We start from the raw sequence: 21,680 nt of genomic DNA on the forward strand, positions 1-21,680 counted from the left end.
TATAAAATACTGTTAACTTATTAAACCTTAGCGAGCACAGATTTTAAAAATCGGAGATTTTAGGAACTTACAGTTGCTAGGGGAAAAAATGGGGGTAAGGATAGTTATGGAATTTGACATCAACATGTATACACTGCAATATTTAAAATGGATAACCAGCAAGGTCCTACAGTGTAACACAGGGAACTCTGCTCAGTTCTGTGGTAGCCTGGCTGGGAGGGGAGATTGGATCCAGAATGGATATATATACGTATGGCTGAATCCCTTTGCTGTCCACCTGAAACCATCACAAAATTGTTAATAGGCTATACTCCAATATAAAATCAAAAGTTAAAAAGGTCAGAGATCTTCAGTCCTTTAATGAGCAATGTAGATTGATTAAAGTACAGACCCTGGTTAATAATAAAATCATTATTGAGATGATCTTAATATTAGCCAGCCTGGATCTGGATTGATTGAATTACAAGTAATTACTGGCCTTAATTGCTATTAACTTAGAAAAATGATTTTCTTCTTTCTAAATTGACCATCAGCCTGGTGTTAAGAGCTGGAATTTGAGTCTTCATGTAGCAAATATAGAGTTATTGCTGTTATAGCTAAAATTATGCATCCTGAGCTTAATGTCAAGCACTAGGAAACATGTTTCATACACGTTTATGGTATAGAAAACAACAAAAAGACATATATACAAAGTTGGACATGAAATATAAAATTTATTACCTTTTATTCTGGGGCAGTTTTTGATATTTCCACCAATGGGGGAAAAGAAAAAGCTGGAGAAATTCTAGTTGTAATTTAGATTCAATTTTCTCATCAAGTGATTTATGTCTACACACTTGATGTTTACTTGATGATTAAAACCATTAGTTTTGTTGGCTTACACAGCAACATAATAGTTAAATTTCTGATCTTGCCTTGATGTATAAGTACCATTCTTTATGTATTTAATATAACATTACTGGGAGAGATAACATAATAATATCATTGTGTGTTAGTCGCTTAGTCTTCTGTCTGACTCTTTGTGACCCCCATGGACTGTAGCCCACAAGACTCCTCTGTCCATGGAATTCTCCAGCCAAGAGTACTGGAGTGGGTTGCCATTTCCTTCTCCAAGGGATTTTCCCAACCCAGGGATCGAACTCAGGTCTCCTGCATCGCAGGCAGATTCTTTACCATCTGAGCTACCAGGGTAACCCTAATATCATTAAATAAGATAATTAATGTGTGATTTAATTAATGAAAGGTACATAGTACGTAAACTTGAAACAATGGCTACACATAGTAAGATAAGAGATTTTAAATGACATACTTATTAGTACTGTTTTCTTTTATGTCTTATTAGCCTGTCATCTGCAGTCTCAAAGTAGTAATTTTTTACTACTTTTTAAAAAATATGTCAAAGTAGTTTGTTATATCCAAAGTTTCCACCCATTTATACAATAAGTTATTTGATTATTTACCAAAAAACAACCACTACAGAATGAAAAAATAACTTGAAACTTAGCTTTTCTTTCTCATCTTTAATGTAAATATGTTTGATGATTGAGTTCATTCATCTGAGATATTTTTCATCTGCAATGAAACTATTATAGTATGTGCTTGATTTATAAATTTCTATTCTGATTTCAAAGGCATAGCATGTAATGAAAATACATAAAACAAATAGAGTCATAACCTGTAATATTAAAATATTAAACATCTATTTAAAGGAGGTTTCTTGCTTCATGCTCTAAAGACAGCTGTTTGCTAAACAAGCATAAGTGAAACATATCACAACTGAAGATATCTTACAAAATTAAAAATAAGCCCTACCCTTCAGCTCCCTGAAGATGAGATCTCTAAACTGTTATCAGTAAATTTTGTTTTGTGAAAGAGTGGAGGAATTCATAGTATCAGTGGGCTTTCTGGTGGAATCATGATTTTTGGTTGCAGATTGTCTTCCTCTAATAAACATTTATCTGATAAGGTACTCAATACACAAATAACATGTGCTAGTTTCTCAAAACATTAAACTTAAAGTCTCATTTATGATTTTATATCTATCATATGACTCTTAAAAAAAATCTTAACACTCTTGCCATTTTTAAATTATTGCATATTTGAGTTTTTTTTTCATAAAACACCTAAAAAAGGAGAGCAATTAAAAATAATAAACCATATACTAAGGAACAATATAACCTAGCTTAATAGCATATTTTGGTAGTAGGCTATGAAAAACTGATGTTTTATTTTATTTTTAAACCTATAAAATAAAACACAGGCACGAAAAATAACAAAAAACACTACAATTTAATGAGTTGTTATAAAGTGAATGCCCTTGTAATTACCACCCAGGACAAGAACGAGGACTTTGCCACAGATGTCAGAAGCTGTTGCTGTCGTCGTTCAGTCCCTAAGTCGTGTCCGAGGCTTTGTGACCCCATGGACTGTAGCATGGCAGGCTCCTCTGTCCTCCACTATGTCCCATGGTTTGCTCAAACTCATGCCCATTGAGCCTGTGATGCCATCCAACTAGCTCATCCTCTGCGGTCCCCATCTTCCTTTGCCTTCAATTTTCCCAGCATCAGAGTGTTTTCCAATAAGTTGACTTTTCACATCAGGTGGCTTCAGCATCAGTCCTTTCAGTGAATATTCAGGTTGATTTCCTTTAGGATTGACTGCTTTGATCTCCTTGCTGTACAAAGGACTCACAAGAGTCTTCTCCAGCACCACAATTTGAAAGTATCAATTATTTGACGCTCAGACTTCTTTATGGTCCAACTCTCACATCAGTATGTGACTACTGGAAAAACCATACTTTGACTATATGAACCCTTGTTGGCAAAGTGATATCTCTGCCTTTAATTATACTGTCAATGTTTATCATAGCTTTCCTTCCAAGGAGCAAATATCTTTTAGGCGGCAGTCACCGTCAGCAGTGATTTGCGAGCCCAAGAAAATAAAATCTGTCTGAAGCTGTGCCTCATCCCAATTCCAAATCTTTCTCTCTACATATAAATGAAATAAATAAATCTGCTCAGTCGTGCCCATCTCTTTGAGACCCCATGGACCCTCTTTGAGCCCACCAAGCTCCTCTGTCCATGGAATTTCCCAGGCAAGGATACTGAAGTGGGGTGCCATTTTCTTCTCCAGGGGACCTTCCCGACCCAGGGATGGAACCCACATCACCTTCATCTCCTGCATTGGTGGGTGAATTCTTTACCACCAGTGTCACCTGGGGAGCCGTCTTTTTACACAAATGTAACCATTATTCATTGGTTAATTCCATGAGTTAATTTAGCTTTATCACCCATGTATTTATCCCTGTAGTTTGGTTTTTAATATTTTAAATATATATATATATTTTTAGTTCTCCTTTCATTCTCGTTTTACAATTCACCTGCTGAAAAATCTAGATAATTTGATCTGTGGTTTCTTACAGTCTAGATTTCTAATTGTATGCTTACAGTGCCATTCAACAAGTTGCTAGAACTTTTGTGTTTCCACAAATTGGCAGCTGGACCCAGAGGCTTGATCAGACTCAGGATTGATCCCTTTGATGGTGCTAGTGAAGGGTTTTCTCAGAAAGCACACTGTGTTTGGTAGCCTTTTGTGCTGTTAGTAGTTCTTGATGAATGGTGTCTTTATCTGCCAATGCCCTGAATTTTCAAAATGATAATATTCTAAATCTATCCTTTGTTTTTTATTTGTTAGTTGAAATGCTTTAAAAAAGAGATATGTCCTTCTTCTCTGATGTTAGTTTACCTAATGGTAGAATTCATACTAACAAAGCAGGATAAATATTTGATTCCGTGCTTTTGCCAAATTCCAAGTTAGCAAATTGGTTCTCCATCATTATTAAAGACAATTATTTTTTGATAACAAAGGAATTAATGAACTTAAACAATATATATGGTTCAACCAATTGAAATTATCTTTTTTGAACTTCAATTTCCCTGTTTTGGCTAGTGTGAGTTCCTTAAAGCAAGCTGGTTCTTGGATTCTTTCAACATTATCCTGATTGTGACCATCTGGAATAACAAGACTCAGTCTTAGAGTTGATACTATTAATAGATGCTCTGATTTCTTTTACTGGAAATAATTGATTAAGAACAAACATCAGAGGGAGGTATAAATTATTAGTTTGGGATTAATATATTCATACTACTATATATAAAATAGACAACCATCAAGGACCTACTGTAGCACAGAGACCTATATTCAGTATTTTGTGGTAACTTGGGAAAGAATCTGGAGAAAATATATATATATATGTATGTATGTATTCATGTGTTTTATACATAAAACACATATTATGTATAAAATCAATTATATTTCAAGTTAAAATTTTTTTTATTATACCACTGAAATGAGAAAACCTATTGTGTTCATACAAATCACCAAGAATTTATTAATTATATGGGAGAGAATGAACTAATAAATATGATTTATAAGTTTAAAAAATAGGTTGCTAGAAATGCTCATTGTTACAGTATTATTAAGCATAAAATATCTCAGGAGTAGATCATACTGATACTTGCATTCTAAATCCAGGGTTGTAGTACTTTTTACTTACCTTTCTGAGCAATATCTTATCTCTTCTTTCATACTGAGAATCCCAGGTCTAACTGCTACTGGTCATGATTGTATTAGAATATTCTTAATTATTAATTTACTTCTTGAATTACTTTATACCATAAACATGAGCTTCAGAACAACAATGCTATCAACACTCAAAAATAATTACTGAGACTAACTTCTCTTCTCATATGTTGGTTCAATTTTGATTTAGTTCATAGTTTAGTTTTAATCTAGATATATTTTTGTGTTGAAATTTGATTATCAAAAAATGTTCTGCATTTGCAGTGGAACAAAGTAGTATTCAAGCTATTAAGTTTCTTCTATTGGGTTATTTTTGTGTTCTTTTATTACTACTGGACAATAAAAAGGTCATAAATTTTTCTATAGTGATAGGGATTAAAATCTATAAAATGTGGCTGTGTATTCCTAGTTTGTCTTTTTGTTGTTGTTGTTTTGTTTTCGGTGGCACCTCACAACTAGTGGGATTTTAGTTCCTCAACCAGGGATTGAAACCAGGCCCTCGCAGTGTAAACGCCTAGTGTTAACTCCTGAACCATCAGGAAATTCCACATGCTTATTACTAGTTTTAAGTGCACTATTGTCCAATAATAGAGATCCTGTCAAGCTTCAGCTTCCTCAGGTGTATTTACTTCTTTGATCCCTTGCATTGTTTTATGGGTGGTGATGATTTAGTTGCAGAGTTGTATCTGACTCTTGCAACCCCATAAACCATAATCTGCCAGGCCCTTCTGTCCATGGGATTTCCCAGACAAGAATAATGTAATGGGTTGCCATTTCCTTCTCCAGGGGATCTCCTGGACCCAGGGGTTGAACATGAGTCTCCTGCATTGCAAGTGGATTCCTTACCACTGAGCCACCAGAAAAGCCCCTGCAGTATTTTATATATGCCAAAAATGTGCTGTATCTACTACCCAACACATTTGTAATCATTCATTCTAAGTAGTCTCTCTAAAAGGCTGTGAACTCAGACTATCTTTCTTGAATAGATACTCATGATACATCTATTGAATGAATAAATAAAGCAGGTTCCTCATGTATGTTTTAAATACACATTAAAATATTAGCTTAGTTCTAGATTTAACAAGCACTATTATACAAAAACCTTTTTATATTTCTATATGCAAATATATATTATTTGCAAAGTGATTTTTTACCATAGAAAAATTAAACCTATTTTTACTTGATTTCCATTAACACTAATTGCTTTCACTCCTCCAGGCTGGACATTAATAATGTAATACCCTGACAGAAATATAAATAGTGGAAGACTCCATATGGTGCCTAATTGAAAGAGAGTTTTGACACCGTTCTTTGGTTTTAAGACACCTAACTTCTTTTGACTAGCCTATCTCATCCCTTTAACTGAACTGAGGGTGCCTGGGCCATACGGCCAACCCCCATGAAAATTCTCCTGGCCTCTAAGTTACTCAAGACCTGCATCTGGAAATTGCTTCAGAATACTTTGCATATTTCCTAGTTATTAGTTAGTACCCTGAGACCCTGACCTCTTGCTCTGTCTCCTAAGGATGCCTGTATTCTCTCCTCTTATATCTTGTGACTAATTTTATTCTAATCCTGATGCTTGCTTCTCCTCAGTGACTGTGCTTAGACCACAGACTATGTGATTCTCTTCTCTGCTCTAGGCAACACGTGAGCCCTATTCGGCTTCATCCTCCACACTACTTTTAAGACTGGGGTCCCAGCTGTATTAAGAAGTAATGGGGAAATATCTGAATATACATACCTTAAAACTATATGGTACACTAGGCATAAGGCATTCAAACTTTTTAGTCAAGATATCAGATAAATAATTAATCCTCCTTGAGAGACTATGTAAAAGAGTTAAGAATACATCATTTTCTAAACGTAGCCTTCGATAATTTAACAAACCTTCCAATATAAATTATTTCAATGCCCCTGAAACTTATAGTAACCTTGAATAAGGAAGATTTTTCAGTTTTATGCTGAATTAATGAGACTCAGAGACATTAATTTTTCAGGATCAAACATAATTTAAGTGGAAGAATATGATTGAACCTCATCATCTTATCTCAACATCAAACAGTAAATTTCATTTCTCCATCACCGATTGTATAATAGTGACCAAATTTCTTAACTATTATGTGCCTCAGTATCTTTTATCCTGTTAAATTGTTTTTCTTTTTTTTTTTGCTAAAGTGAGTTAACTATGTAAATTGCTTTGAACTCTCAAGGAAGAAAAAAAAAGCCGTAGGAGTGATAATTAGATGCCATGATATTATAGATGTTTTTAAATGGAGTTGAAAGGTTCATAGAATAAAACTCTTTCCATATTTTCATTAATATGGATTTTTAATACCCTTTGGAAGTTAACCTGGAAAGTGCTTTCCTTCTTTTATAACTAAAAAGGAACTTTATTCTCATTGACTCTGAAATTCTTTAAAATAGAAAATGCTCAAGTTTTGTGAAACCTAAAAGGATAGGCAATAATTTAAATAGATTATTTGGCCAGTGGACAATTGAACTACCCAGACAGATATCATTGGAATTAAAAATCTAGCCTTTCAAAGTCATTGTAAAGTTTATTTCTGAATTTAGGCTCACTGGATCAATCATCATGTGCCCAAGTGGAAACTAGTTTTCCTCATTTACTCTGGCTTTTAAACTTACTGAAACCAAGTTCTCTACTTCTAAAGGATAGAAAAATTCCTTTCTATGGATTCAGAGATTTAAAAAAAAAATCTAAATACAAAGTAATTTTATATCTGCATTTCTAGTTCAAAATGAGTTAATTTTTATATTTTCTTTTGATCAGCTCAGTTCAGTCACTCAGTCATGTCCGACTCTGTGACCCCATGGACTTCAGCACACCAGGCTTCCCTGTCCATCACCAGTTCCTGGAGTTTGCTCAAACTCATGTCCATTGAGTTGCTTTTGATAGTCCTTAATTATTTAAAATTTGTGGACAGTGCTTTACTGTAGAGAGAAGGCATTTTTTTCTGATAGCTGAGTCTTGATTAATTGCTTTAAATTGCATGAAGTAGTAGGGTGCAACACCATTATACATGTAGAATTATACACTACAGTATCTGAATTGGTATTCCAGACTTTAAATCTACCTACTTATTAAATTCATTTTAAAACTATTAAATCTGTTCAGATTATCTCTTGACTTTATAAATGATGTGCACCTTTCCATGTCAGTAAGATATGAATTTATTTCACCATTTACAATCAAGAGTCTTGAGAATATGCACAAAATTCTCATCTTCCATTTTACTACTTTGAAGGGTAGCATTCTGTGACACTGCATGGTAATGAACTTCATATTGAGCAGTCTACTTCAGTGCAGTCTACCTTAATAATTACTTACGAAGAATTTTCATAAGTTCCACACCAGTTATTTTCTTTTAAGTAAGTAGCATACATTATGCATGACCCCAAAATATGATGGCATTTAGAATCATAAAACAGAAAGGAACTTTGAGATTACTTCTTTCATTCCCCTGTTTTAGAGGTAAACAAACTTATGTCCAATAAATTAAGTCTTTTCTAGGATGACAAAACTGAATGCTGAGAGTTCTGAGATTAGAGTCAAATCTCCTGGCTCCCATTCTTGTCTGGTTTCTGCTTTTTCTTTTACACTGCCTCTCCTCTGTGTTTTATTGTAAAAGATAAATGAGCCAATTTTATTCTGATTAAGAGAAAGCTATTAATGACCTGGGGGAAAAGAACCAAAAGCAAGGATGAATTGTTATTACACAATTTAGAATTTTTTTCAAATTCTAAACAACAACGAAAGCTAGTGATGACTTACATATAATAAGTGACTATGCATTCTGAAAGAGCAAGGATCAGGAAAAAACAACAACACCACACTCAAAGAAACACTTTTCCGACCCAATCCAATAGTTTGGTTGTGATTGTTTGAGATAATACTTCCAGAAATCCTGGTAATGATGATCGCTGATTAAGCAGTGGGGAAAACAGAAATCTCAGGGCTTCCCTGGTGGCAGAGTGGTAAAGAATCCACCAGTCAAGCAGGAAGCAAAAGAAACTCAGGTTTCATTCAATGGTTGGGAAGATCTCCTGGGGGAGGCAGTGGCAACCCCCTCTAGTATTCTTGCCTGAAAATCCCATGGACAGAGGAGCCTGGCAGGCTACAGTTCATGGGGTTGCAAAGAGTCTGACACAACTGAATACTCATACATCATGCAGCTAAATGGAAGAGTAAGAAGTCTTCCTAGAGGAAGTTTTTTTTAAAATGTGGAAATCATTGAATTCAGCTTTTCTTGGTACTAATGAAATATGTCATCAGATCAGATAGTACACACTGGTAAATTTTAGGGAATGTTGGCAACTTTGAAATTGGACAAGACAGAGAAACAGATCTGACACCATCCAGAGACATATAGATGCTGCAGATTTAAGAAACTTCTATAAGTGTTATTTCCACATATAGACTTGGCAAGAATTGGTTTTCCCTGTTTTTAACTCATGGCTCCATGTCCCAAATTTAAAAAATACAACTAGCTAGCATTTATTGAGTTTCTGTGCTAATTATATGTTAGTACTATGAAAGACTTCATCCCATGTGATGCTCATGACAACTATACATGAGCTGGTAAAAATTATATATTAAAGTGAATTACATAGATGAAAGAGTACAAAATTGGCTTAAGATGTAGCAAGTCTGGGAACTGAGTGGTGATGCTCAGTGCATTTAGCAGAAGTTTATGTTCTTATTCACCCTATAGCACTGCAGATGATGGTAGCAACCACTGGTAATGTGCAGTTGCTTTCAACAGATGCAATATTTATTTGCTTAACTACGTGGCCTTCTGAAGGATAAAAAGGAAGCAAAGCCAAAATTAATTGCATATATGAGAACTTCTCTTAACATAATGTAGGTTCCCACTGGCCAGCCAGTTTTTCCTTCTTTTTCCTTTTTCCCTTTTTTTTTTTTAAATTGGAGTATAATTGCTTTACAACATTGTCATACTTTCTGCTGTAGAGTGAAGTGCATCAGCTGTGTTATACATATGTCCCCTCCTTCTTGGATCTCTCTCTACCGCTCTTCTTTTCACTGTTCTTAAATTCAAGTTCATGATCAGTTGATCAAAGAAATTATACTTGGCTGTATTGGGTCTCCCTGGTGGGTCAGATGGTAAAGAATCTACTTTCAATGCGAGACACATGAGTTTGATCCCTGGGTTGGGAAGATTCCCTGGAGAAGGGCATGGCTACCCACTCCAGTATTCTTGCCTGGAGAATTCCCATGGACAGAGGAGCCTGGTGGGCTACAGTCCATGGGGTCACAAAGAGTTGATCACGACTGAGTTAATATATTTTTTGATGTTACATATTCTCACATATGCATAACATGAGTTTATTAATATCCCAAATATGATCAGTGAAGTTGTTGAAATATTTCCGACGGTGAAAAATGATTAACTTGATATATAAATAGCTCAGATAAGACATTAATATTGTCAATGTTCTTTTGGCTTTCTTTTCCTCTAAGCTAAAAAAAAAAAAAAAAAAAAACTATGTAGGTTACAGATTTTTCTGCAGTAATACTCATGGAATGAAAAAATTTGAAGTAAATACTAAGAATAACCATTTTCTTTTACTGCATTTATATTCTTTCTACTCATGATGAATAAACCAAACACAACAAAAACAAGGCCCTGAAAGGCTGGCAAAGTAAGTGATATAACATCAGTTAAAGTAAGATTCAAAGTTTTTTCAGAATTGATGGCATCCTTACTTCATGCCAGAGACATGTCTGAAGAGAATAATATTTGAACTATTTTCTCAACTTTATGAAAATATTTGAAATTTAGACTTATAAAAATTTAGACAGCAACATCAGGTATAATATTATGAATTGATTTTGAGTTTTTCCAAATGTTCTCTGATGTGACATAATTATTTGCTTAAATCACATTCTCTATCAAGAATTCCAAGAACATTATTATACAACTTTAAGAATAACAGAATTGTCATCTCTGTTTAAGTATGGAAAATGTTATTTCAGATGTGAAATTAAGTTATTTCAATTATCTATTTGTGAGGGAGTGGAGGAAAACTTTATGACTTTTTTTTTAATACTGAAAGAGAAAAGTGTCACTCTTTGAAATAAAACTTATCAAGTACACCTAAAAAATGTCATGCTTCATTAGAAGCTACTCAGTGAGAAAATTAAGACCAGCTCTGAAGATACTAATTGAGTTTAAGAGTTGCAAGCTAGTTTTAATTAAAATCGGCAGTAATTATTTAGCACACATCTGTGATTTATCAGACATTCTGACAGATTATGCAGCAGCAGGAATATGGCCAAGTTTTTGAAGTTGTAGGTGTGACTAGTGAGAGCCCTTTGTGCTAAAGGCTGTCTAGAAACAACAGCTGCTGGAATACATGGATTTGATCTGGACACGACTCACACTGTAAAAACCACAATATTTCAAAAGTTGAAATACAATGATTTTTTTAAAAATTTTAACTGTTGAAATACAATGATTGCTCAAAATAAAATTCCTGCTCCAAACTTAAAAAAATTATAGCCAGAAAGGAAAATGTGTTTAGATCCTTATGAAATGATTCATATAACTGTTATTTACAGTTTATCATGGAAGAGCTCATGGTGCATTTCCTGGGGAAAGTCACTTTGGTTCTCCATTAGTTATGCATTTTTAAAACTCATTGAAATCCATTATTATGAATTACAGCACCATTGTTCTCATATCAATAGTCTACATTATGCTGAAAAGGATTTAAGTGCAGTTAAAAGAAAAAAAAGACACACACACACACTTGCCTCTTCAGGTAGAGTATACCGATTACAATGTCATTATTTTCAAAAGAAAATAAAGGGGAAAGCATGCTTGGTAAGTGCTGGGCATAAACGAAATCTGCCCTGTGGCAATGATTTTTCGCTGGTACAGAAGTTGCTGGTGCTAGGTTTTTGGTCATTACTGTGATTTGTAGCATAAGCAGATCCCCCTCCGGCCATGTGTTGCAGAGTTTGCAGTTTATTCCACAGACTACTGTCTGAGAGATACACAACTTCGTCTAATAATGTTCCACAGCTTCCCAGTTAAGTTCCTCCTATTTCATCTTGTTCATCACAGTAGATCACAGTCTTAGTTATTACTGGTGATCGAACACAGCACTGAGTTTGTCACCAGTCTGCTGCCCCTGAATGGGGAAAGAACTCTGACATAACAGGCTCAGACAGCACAGTTTAGCACCAAAATTGTAGATGGCCGTACAACCAGACACAAAGCCATCAGGAATGATGTAGCTTATTTTAGCAAAGATGATTTAGGGACTGGGAAGCCCCTAAACAATTGGTAACAATGTCCAGTGCTGAATATAATTTTAACTGCAAAGTGACTTCATACATTGATCACAACCTTAATGGTCATAGTTTATAGTTTAAATAAGAGTTTTCATCAGTAAGTGTTCCAGACACTCCCAAGAAACCCTCACAATGAAAGACAGTACTCCTCCTAAAATATAATTAATGCTGGACTTGTATAAAGTGGGATAAATCTCGATGAGCACATTCCTTCCAAGCCATCCGCCTCTTCATAACAAAAGAAGAGGAAAGAAGAGTTCACTATAAACAAGAGCTGGGCTGTATTAAGCAAGCAATAATAGAAATGTGGCTTGAAGATAAATGCTGCAATCAGTAATTCATTCAAAACCATGACATGTTCATAGCTACAGCCCAGCAACAAGGCATTCAGAAGAGATCTGGGAAGAAAAAAAAAAGAAAAACTTTGAGAAAGAACAACCTGTAGCTTACTCATTATTGTCATAAGGATGTCCTGAATGGAATGACCTACCTGAATACAGCTTCCTTGTAAACATACATACACTGTTGACTAACAGAAAAATAATGGAGAGTGCCTGTCAATAACAAACAAACAAAAAACCAATAACAAAAAGGCTAATCAGTTAGGATATACATGGCCTTTCTAAGTTATTTTTTATAAATGAACCTAGAATCTGTGCGTTTGTGAAACGTGGCAAGCTGGAAAATGAGAAAAGTCAGTATTTTCCAACTGTGTCCCTGAACATAAAACTGGGGAATCCCCCCAAAATGAATCAGTTCCTTTAAAAATAATGTTTCCACATGCTTTTCAGACTCACAGTCTATTAATCAGAAACCAAACGTATCTTATTGAAGAAAAAGTAGTACTGTTAATAGGAAACTGTGTCTGACACACTCATGCTTTTCAGAAAGGAAATGAAGATTCTTGGCAGGGCATTGCTTATATTGTTGAATTGTTGACAAAGGTTGGTATTGGGTAATATCTACAGTTCAAATAGTGTTGCTATATTTCAGCTGCTTTAGAACAAGTTGTGTTAAAAAAAAAAACTTGGCAGGGGGGCTGAATGATCCCAAAGCTGAATCTCCTCTTGGCTAAGAACAGAAGCAAATGGAGAGCTCTCTGGAGGAAACGATGATGAATATAGGCCTCCAGATTCCCAAAAGTTCACATGAACTATATTCAAGTCAGGTCAGTTGCTCAGTCGTGTCTGACTCTTTGCAACCCTGCGAATTGCAGGACACCAGGCCTCCCTGTCTGCCACCAACTCCCGGAACTATATTAGGTTAGTGCAAAAGTAATTGCGATTTTGCATTGTTGAACTTTGTCATTTGATATCAGAATACATTCTTAAATAAATATGGTTATGTTATACATCATTTTAATGCACATTTTTTGTTTATGACATATTTCCTGTTTATTTTATGTTTATTTTAAACTATAGAATTGGTGTTAGACAAAAAAATTAATTTGAGTGATTTTTTAAAAATTCAAGTTCAGAATGGGTCAGAAAGCTGCAGAGACAACTTGCAGCATCAACAACACACTTTGCTCAGGAACTGTTAATGAATGTACAGTGCAGTTGAGGCTCATGAAGTTTTGCAAAGGAGACAAGAGCCTTGAAGATGAGGAGCAGAGTGGCCAGCCATTGGAAGTTGACAATGGCCAATTGAGAGCCATCATCAAAGCCGATCCTCTTACAACTACCTGAGAAGTTGCCAAAGAGCTCAATGTTGACCATTCCATGGTCATAAGCATTTGAAGCAAATTGGAAAGGTGAAAAGCCTTGATAAGTGAGTGCCTCATGAACTGACCAAAAATAAAAAAAATTAAAAATTGCACAACAATGAATCATTTCTCACTTAGTTTGTGACATGCCATGAAAAGTAGATTTTATGTGACAACCAGTACAGTTGTTGAACTGGGAAGAAGTTCCAAAGCACTTCTTAAGCAAAACTTGCACTAAAAAAGTCGTGGTCACTGTCAGTCTGACCCACTATAGCTTTCTGAATCCAAGCAAAACCATCGCATCTGAGAAGTATCCTGGGCAAATCAATGAGATGTACCAAAAACTGCAGTGCCTGCAGCCAGCATTTGTCAACAGAAAGGGCCAAATTTTCTCCACAACAACCCCCAAACACACATCCCGCAACCAATGTGTCAAAAGTTGAATGAATTGGGTTACAAAGTTTTGCCTCACCTGCCTTATTCACCTGGCCCCTCACAACTGACTACCATTTCTTCAAGAATCTCAACCATTTTTTGTAGGGAAAATGCTTCCACAATCAACAAGAGACAGAAAATGCTTTCTAAGAATTAATCAAATCCTGAAGCATGGATTTTTATGCTATGGGAATAAACAAGCTTATTCCTCATTGGCAAAAATGTATTGATTGTAATGGTTCCTATTTTAATTAACAAAGATATGTTTGAGCCTAGTGATGATTTAAAATTCATGGTCCAAAACACAGCTGCTTTTGTATCTGCCTAATATATGACTAAAAATCAAATATCGCCAATCCTAGAGGAAAATGTTACAAGTAAAAGGTCAAATTGGAAAAAAATCAGATTTTTACCCCTAAAACTTAAAATAATACTTGTTACTTCAGATAAAAAAATATAAAATAACTACAATTTAAATATTAAAAAATAATAAAAGGTAAATGAGATCTATACAATATCCAGGTTGACTGAAGATATTTGAAAAAATAAATAAATATAGCTTTTTAAATGAAATACATTCAATAAATTGACTAAAGTATAGAGTTCTCATTACTGAAGTAGAATAGAATTAACAATCAAAGAATACTTGAAAACATAATAACTGAGAATTTTCCAAAATTCATGAAAATTATGGTTTAACAAGTAACAGAGGTGCACTATATACTGAACACTGTGAAATAGGATAGAACTAGACACTCAGACACACGGCACTGAAATTACAGAATGTGTATTACAAAGATCTTAAGAACAGAAAGGAAAAGCAAAGCACTTACAGAATGACAACCAAATTCTTCAACAGCAACAAAAGAAGCTAGAAGATGAAATCTTCAAAGTGCTAAACAAAAAATAGCTCTCAACCTAGAATTGTGTTCTCAGAAAAATTATGTGTCAAGAAGAGGGGATTAGAAAAAAAACTGACTTTGTAACTAAACAAAAATGGAAGGAACTTACCACCAATAATTTTGTATTACCAAAGGAAGGATTAAGAGTATATTCAGGAAAATATGCACTTAAAAGAAAGATCTAAGATGGAAAAAGTAAGGGGGGGGAAGATGTTTGTAAACTGATAATCAGTTAAATATATGTTACTGTACAAAATGACTTTTTTGTTGTTGTTTCAGGCCCTAAGTCATGTCTCACTATTTGCAACCCCGTATCCTGTGCTTAATTACTCAGAGTCTGACTCTTTGCGACCCCGAGAACTGTAGCCCACCAAGCTCCTCTGTCCATGGGGATTCTCCAGGCAGGAATTCTGGAGTGAGTAGCCATGACCTCCTCCAGGGGATCTTCCCAACCCAGGGATCGAACCCAGGTCTCCTGCATCATTTCTGGTGCATTCGTTACCATCTGAGCCACCAGGGAAGCCCCCAGTTCCCATGTCCTCCACTATCTCCCAGTGTTTGCTCCAATTCTTGTCGTTGAGTCAGTGATACAGTCAAACCATCTCATTCTCTGCTGTCCCCTTCTCCTTTTGCCTTCAATCTTTCCCAGCATCAGGGTTTTGTTTTGTTTTGTTTTTCCAGTGATGGCTCATACACAGGTGGCCAACATATTGGAGCTTCACCATCAATCCTTCCAATAAATATTCAGGGTTGATTTCCTTTAGGATTGACTGGTTTGATCTCCTTGCAGTCCAAAGGACTCTAAAGAGTCTTCTCTAGCACCACAATTGGAAGACATCAATTCTTTGGCACTCAGCCTTTTTTTTTGGTCCAAATCTCACATCAGTAGGTGACTACTGGAAAAACCATACATTGACTATATGAACGTTTGTTGGCAAAGTAATGTCTCTGCTTTGTATTATGTTGTCTAGGTTTGTCATAGCTTTCCTTCCAAGGAGCAAGTGTCTTTTAATTTCATGGTTGCCATCACCATCCACAGTGATTTTGAATCGAAAAAAATAAAAACTGGCACTGCTTCCAATTTTTCCCATTCTATTTGACATGAAGTAATGGGACTAGATGCCATGATCTTAGTTTTGTTTTGTTTTTCCTATTTCTTTTATTTCCCATTTATTTTATATTAGTTGGAGGCTAATCACTTTACAATATTCTAGTGGGTTTTGTCATACACTGACATGAATCAGCCATAGAGTTACACGTATTCCCCATCCCGATCCCCCCTCCCACCTCCCTCTCCACCTGATCCCCCTGGGTCTTCCCAGTGCACCAGTCCCAAGCACTTGACTCATGCATCCAGCCTGGGCTGGTGATCTGTTTCACCATAGATAATATACATGTTTTGATGCTGTTCTCTCAAAACATCCCACCCTCGCCTTCTCCCACAGAGTCCAAAATTCTGTTCTGTACATTTGTGTCTCTTTTTCTGTTTTGCATACAGGGTTATCCTTACCATCTTTCTAAATTCCATATATATGCGTTAGTATACTATATTGGTCTTTATCTTTCTGGCTTATTTCACTCTGTATAATGGGCTCCAGTTTCATCCATCTCATTAGAACTGATTCAAATGAATTCTTTTTAATGGCTGAGTAATATTCCATGGTGTATATGTACCACAGCTTCCTTATCCATTTGTCTGCTGATGGGCATCTAGGTTGCTTCCATGTCCTGACTATTATAAACAGTGCTGTGATGAACATTGGGGTGCACGTGTCCCTTTCAGATCTGGTTTCCTTGGTGTGTATGCCCTGAAGTGGGATTGCTGGATCATATGGTAGTTCTAATTCCAGTTTTTTAAGAAATCTCCACACTGTTCTCCATAATGGCTGTACTAATTTTCATCCCCACCAACAGTGTAAAAGGGTTCCCTTTTCTCCACACCCTCTCCAGCATTTATTGCTTGTAGACTTTTGGATAGCTGCCATCCTGACTGGCGTGTAATGGTACCTCATTGTGGTTTTGATTTTCATTTCTCTAATAATGAGTGATGTTGAGCATCTTTTCACGTGTTTGTTAGTCATCTGTATGTCCTCTTTGGAGCCTAGTTTTTTGAATGTTGAGTTTCAGTCCAGCTTTTTCAATTTCCTCTTTCACCCTTATCAAGACGCTCTTTAGTTCACTTTAACTTTCTGCCATTAGAGTGGTATAATCTGCATGTATGAGGTTATTGATACTTCTCTTAGCAATCTTGATTCCATTTTCTACTTTGTCCATCCCAACATTTCTCATGATGTACTCTGCATATAAGTTAAATAAGCAGGGTGACAGTCTACAGCCTTAACATACTCCTTTCCCAGTTTGTATTTTGAATCAGTCTATTGTTCCGTGTCTACTTCTAATTGTTACTGTTTGACCTACATACAGGTATCTCAGGAGGCGGGTAAGGGGGTCTGGTATTCTCATCTCTAAGAATTTCCCACAGTTTGTTGTGATTCACACAGTCAAAGGCTAATGTAGTCAATGAAGCAGAAATAAATGTCTGTCTGAAGCTCTCTTGTTTTTCCTATGATCCAATGAATGTTGGTAATTTTGATCTGGTTCTTCTGCCTTTTCTAAATCCAGCTCATAACCTGGAAGTTCTCAATTGATTCACATGCAGCTAAAACCTAACCTGAAGGATTTGAGCAAAACCTTGCTAGAACGTGAAATGAGCAGAATTGTCCGGTAGTTTAAACATTCTTTGAAATTGCCTTTATTTGTGACTGGAATGAAAGTTGATCTTTTCCAGTCCTGTGACCACTGCTGTGTCTTCCAGATTTGCCAACATATTGAGTGCAGCACTTTAACAGCATCATCTTTTAGGATTTGAAACAGTTCAGCTGGCATTCCGTTACGTCCACTGGATTTGTTTGTAGTCATGATTCCTAAGGCCTGCTTGATTTCACATTACATGATGTCTGGCTCGAGGTTAGTGACCACACCATAGTGATTATTCAGATCTTTGAGAACTTTCTTTTATAGTTCTGTGTATTCCTGCCACCCCTTATTAATCTCTTGTGCCGCAGTTTGATTCTTACAATTTCTGTCCTTTATCATGCCCTTCCTTGTATGAAATATTCCCTTGATATCTCCAATTTTTTTGAAGTGATCACCGGTATTTCCCATTCTGTTGTATTCCTCTACTTCTTTGCATTGTTCATTGAAGAAGGCCTTCTCATCTCCTCTTACTGTTCTCTGGAACTCTGTACTCAGTTGGATATACCGTTCCCTTTCTTCCTCCCTGGCCTTTCACTTCTCTTCTTGCCTCAGCTATTTGTAAAGCCTCATTAGACGACCATTTTTCCTCTTTGCATTTATTTTTCTTTGAGATGATTTTGGTCACTGCTTTCTGTACAATGTTATGAATGTGCATCCATAGTTCTTCAGGCACTCTGCCTAGCAGATCTAATCCCTTGAATCTATTCATCACCTCTAATGTATAATCACAAAGGGTTTGATTTAGTTCATACCTGAATGGCTTAGTGGTTTTCTCTACTTTCTTCTACTCAAGCCTGAATTTTGCAATAACAATAATAATACTAACATGTAATTTTTTGAATTATAAAACATATAAGTCCCTTGCAAAATTAATGAACAGTTAGAGAAATGAGGCAAAGTTTATGATCTTATTAATGAAAAACAAGACACATAAAGCAGTAAGATATCACTACAAACTTTTTTGAAAAGACAAAATCTGAAATACTGACAATACCAATTCCTGACAAGGATGTGTATCAACAAGAACTCTGACTCATTGCTAATAAGAGTGCAAAATGTTAGAGCCTCTTTGGAAGACAGTTTGACAGTCTCTTATAAAATTAAATGTACTCTTACCAAGTGATTCAGCAATTGTTCTTAGTATTTACCTAATAAAGTTGAAAACTTAGGTCTTCACAAAAATATCCACATGAATGTTTATTACAGCTTTGTTTATAATTGTCAAATCTTGGAAGCAACCAAGATGTACTTCAGTACATAAACGGATGAATAGACTGTAGTGCAATCAGCATGGAATATCATTTACTGCTAAAATGTAATGAGCTATCAAACCATAAAGCAAGGTGGAGGAAACTTAAATGTATATTACTAAGTGAAAGAAACCAATCTGAAAAGACCACACTGCATTATTCCAAAAACATGATGTTCTGGGAAAAGGCAAAGCCATGGAGTGGTTTAAATAGTAAATAAATATTATATATATACATATATATAATGGAATATTAATTAGCCATAAGTCAAAATAATACCATTTTTAGCAGCATGAATAGGCCTAAATCTTGTCATTCTAAGTGAAGTAAGTCTGACACAAAAAGACAAACATCATATGATTCAATATATATCTGGAATCTTAAAAAATGATACAAATGAGCTTAGCTTTAAAACAGAAACCAACTCACAGACATAAAAAACAAACTTATGTTTACCAAGGTTAAAGGGTGGGAGTAGAGATAAATTACATTGAGATTAATATATACACACTGCTGTATATGAAATAGATAGCCATCAAGAATCTACTGTATAGCAGAGGAAACTCTACTCAATATTTTGTAATAACCCATATGGGTAAAGAGTCTGTAAAAGAATAGATATATGAACATGTGTAACTAAATCACTTTGCTGTACAACTGAAACTAATACAATATTTTTAATCAGCTACACACCAATATGAAATAAAAGATGTAAAAAAAGGAATTTTAAACCCAAGTCAAAATTTGAGAAAATATATAAACATATATGAGTGATAAATGATTCTGATATAAGTGATATGAATATATAAAAACATTTCTATAAATTAATGTATAATTAAATACATATATATTATGAAATAGAATAATAAATAAATATTAATAAATATTTCCCAAGAAGAAATTCAAATAGTTAAAAATATGTAAAGATGCTCAAACTTGTTAGTAATATGAGATTCTAATTAAGTACATTTTGTACATTCTTTTATGCACAAAAGCTTGGCAGAAATGTATTTATCACATATTATGAGATACTGAATTTGTATGAGCTATAGGGAACTTTTATAAAACCATTGGTAGCATCATTTGTGAAGTTTAGTACCTATTATAAATTTGTACAGTTGAAAACTCTGATCCCAGAAATTTATTCTTCAAGATACACTCCAAAGAAAATCTAAATCTGATATATCAGAATCAATTAAAGAAAGGTCACAACATCACCTTATTAGCAAAAACAACAAAAAACTAGTAAAGGCAAAAATGCACATCAGCAGTATATTCAGACATGAAAATTAATGAACTCAAATACATATGATGTTATGGATAACATTACATAGTGTTGAGTTAAAGAAAATTGCAGCTGACTTTATACCATTTTTGTAAAATTCAAAATTAAATAATACATCTTTTGATGAGCATATATCATATCCATCTTTTGAAGGAATGATAAGCACAGAATTTTAAATATTAAGTGTTATAATGGGCAGTACTGATACAAAGGGGTAGGAAGGGAATGAAATAAAAGAGCCTAATTGTAATATAGTGTTCTGTTTCATAAACTGTTTGTTAGTATATGGGTGTTCATTTGATATTTTTATGATGCATAGTTATGTTTTAATATATATTTGTATAAATTTGATTATACCAAATATAACAAATGAACATGTGATTGAAACACCAATTTTAAAATTTGTCTTGATATTCATATGAATTAGACATTCATCTCCACATTCTCTCATCCATTCTGTTTTACCAATCATCCATCGATAAGATAGCTTCTTATCAATTCCCAGCAGGATTTTGACCAATGCTATAGTCTCTGCTAGTGGGACTAGAGAGAGAATCACTTATGAAGACTGGCAGAGATGGAAATTCTCAAAATGTGAATTGAGATTTATAAATCCTTTAAAATAATTATTTTGGCAGTGAGAAAAGCATGTAGTGATTGAGTACTACATAATGAAGTGGGTGTTATATAATGATTAATAGCATGAACAAGAATCAAATAAATTTTATTGGAATCCCACTTCTGTAACTTAACAGTGGAACCTCCTAGGAGATATTATTTATAAGTCTGTTTTCGTCTCTTTAAAATGAGAGTCACAATAGCTCCTACCTCATAAGGCTACTCTTAGGACTAAAAGAAATAATGCCTGTAAAGCATCAAGCACAGTGCCTGGCATATAATCATGCCCACTAGATGTGAAGGATCATTACCACCATTCCTTGCATTAATCTATCCTATTATAAGAGAGAGATGCTTACTTTTCTCTTCCTTCCTTCCTTGCTAACGGGAAGGAATGCACAGTTGCAATGTTTTCATTTTTCTTTTCAATTAACACGACTTGACAAGGTTGAAATTTTGATGTTTCTGTAATATGTTAATTAGGTGGCTCAAAAGAGCCCAGAGACTCAGGTATTAAAAAAGATTGACAGTCAACTGCCAACAGCAGGCTGCCTAGTCAGACCATGGCGCTGGTGGCAGCGTGGCAGGGCACAGTGAAGAAAACATCTAGGGCGTCATGAAAGAGAGCTGGAAGAGGCTTAGTTTTGCTTCTAATATCAAAGAGCCTGAAGCTAAACAACATTTGTTAGGCTTTGATTCATTCTTAGTTGTGCGCCGTTAGCAACAGTCACCATCCTAAGAAAGAAAACCCGCAGAGAGAACAGAGATGAAGGAAAGGACTGCCTTAAAGGACATTATCTCCAGT

General features: G+C 35.0%; 1 protein-coding gene across 1 annotated transcript in view; it reads left to right on the forward strand.

Moving 5' to 3' along the window:
* Window positions 1–21,680, forward strand: part of CNTN5 (contactin 5) — a 1,527,443-nt gene that overhangs the window by 1,008,138 nt on the left and 497,625 nt on the right. The gene's annotated exons all lie outside the window — the stretch shown is intronic.

The sequence above is a fragment of the Muntiacus reevesi genome, chromosome 9, assembly GCF_963930625.1.
Source record: "Muntiacus reevesi chromosome 9, mMunRee1.1, whole genome shotgun sequence".
In the NCBI taxonomy this organism is placed as follows: domain Eukaryota; kingdom Metazoa; phylum Chordata; class Mammalia; order Artiodactyla; family Cervidae; genus Muntiacus; species Muntiacus reevesi.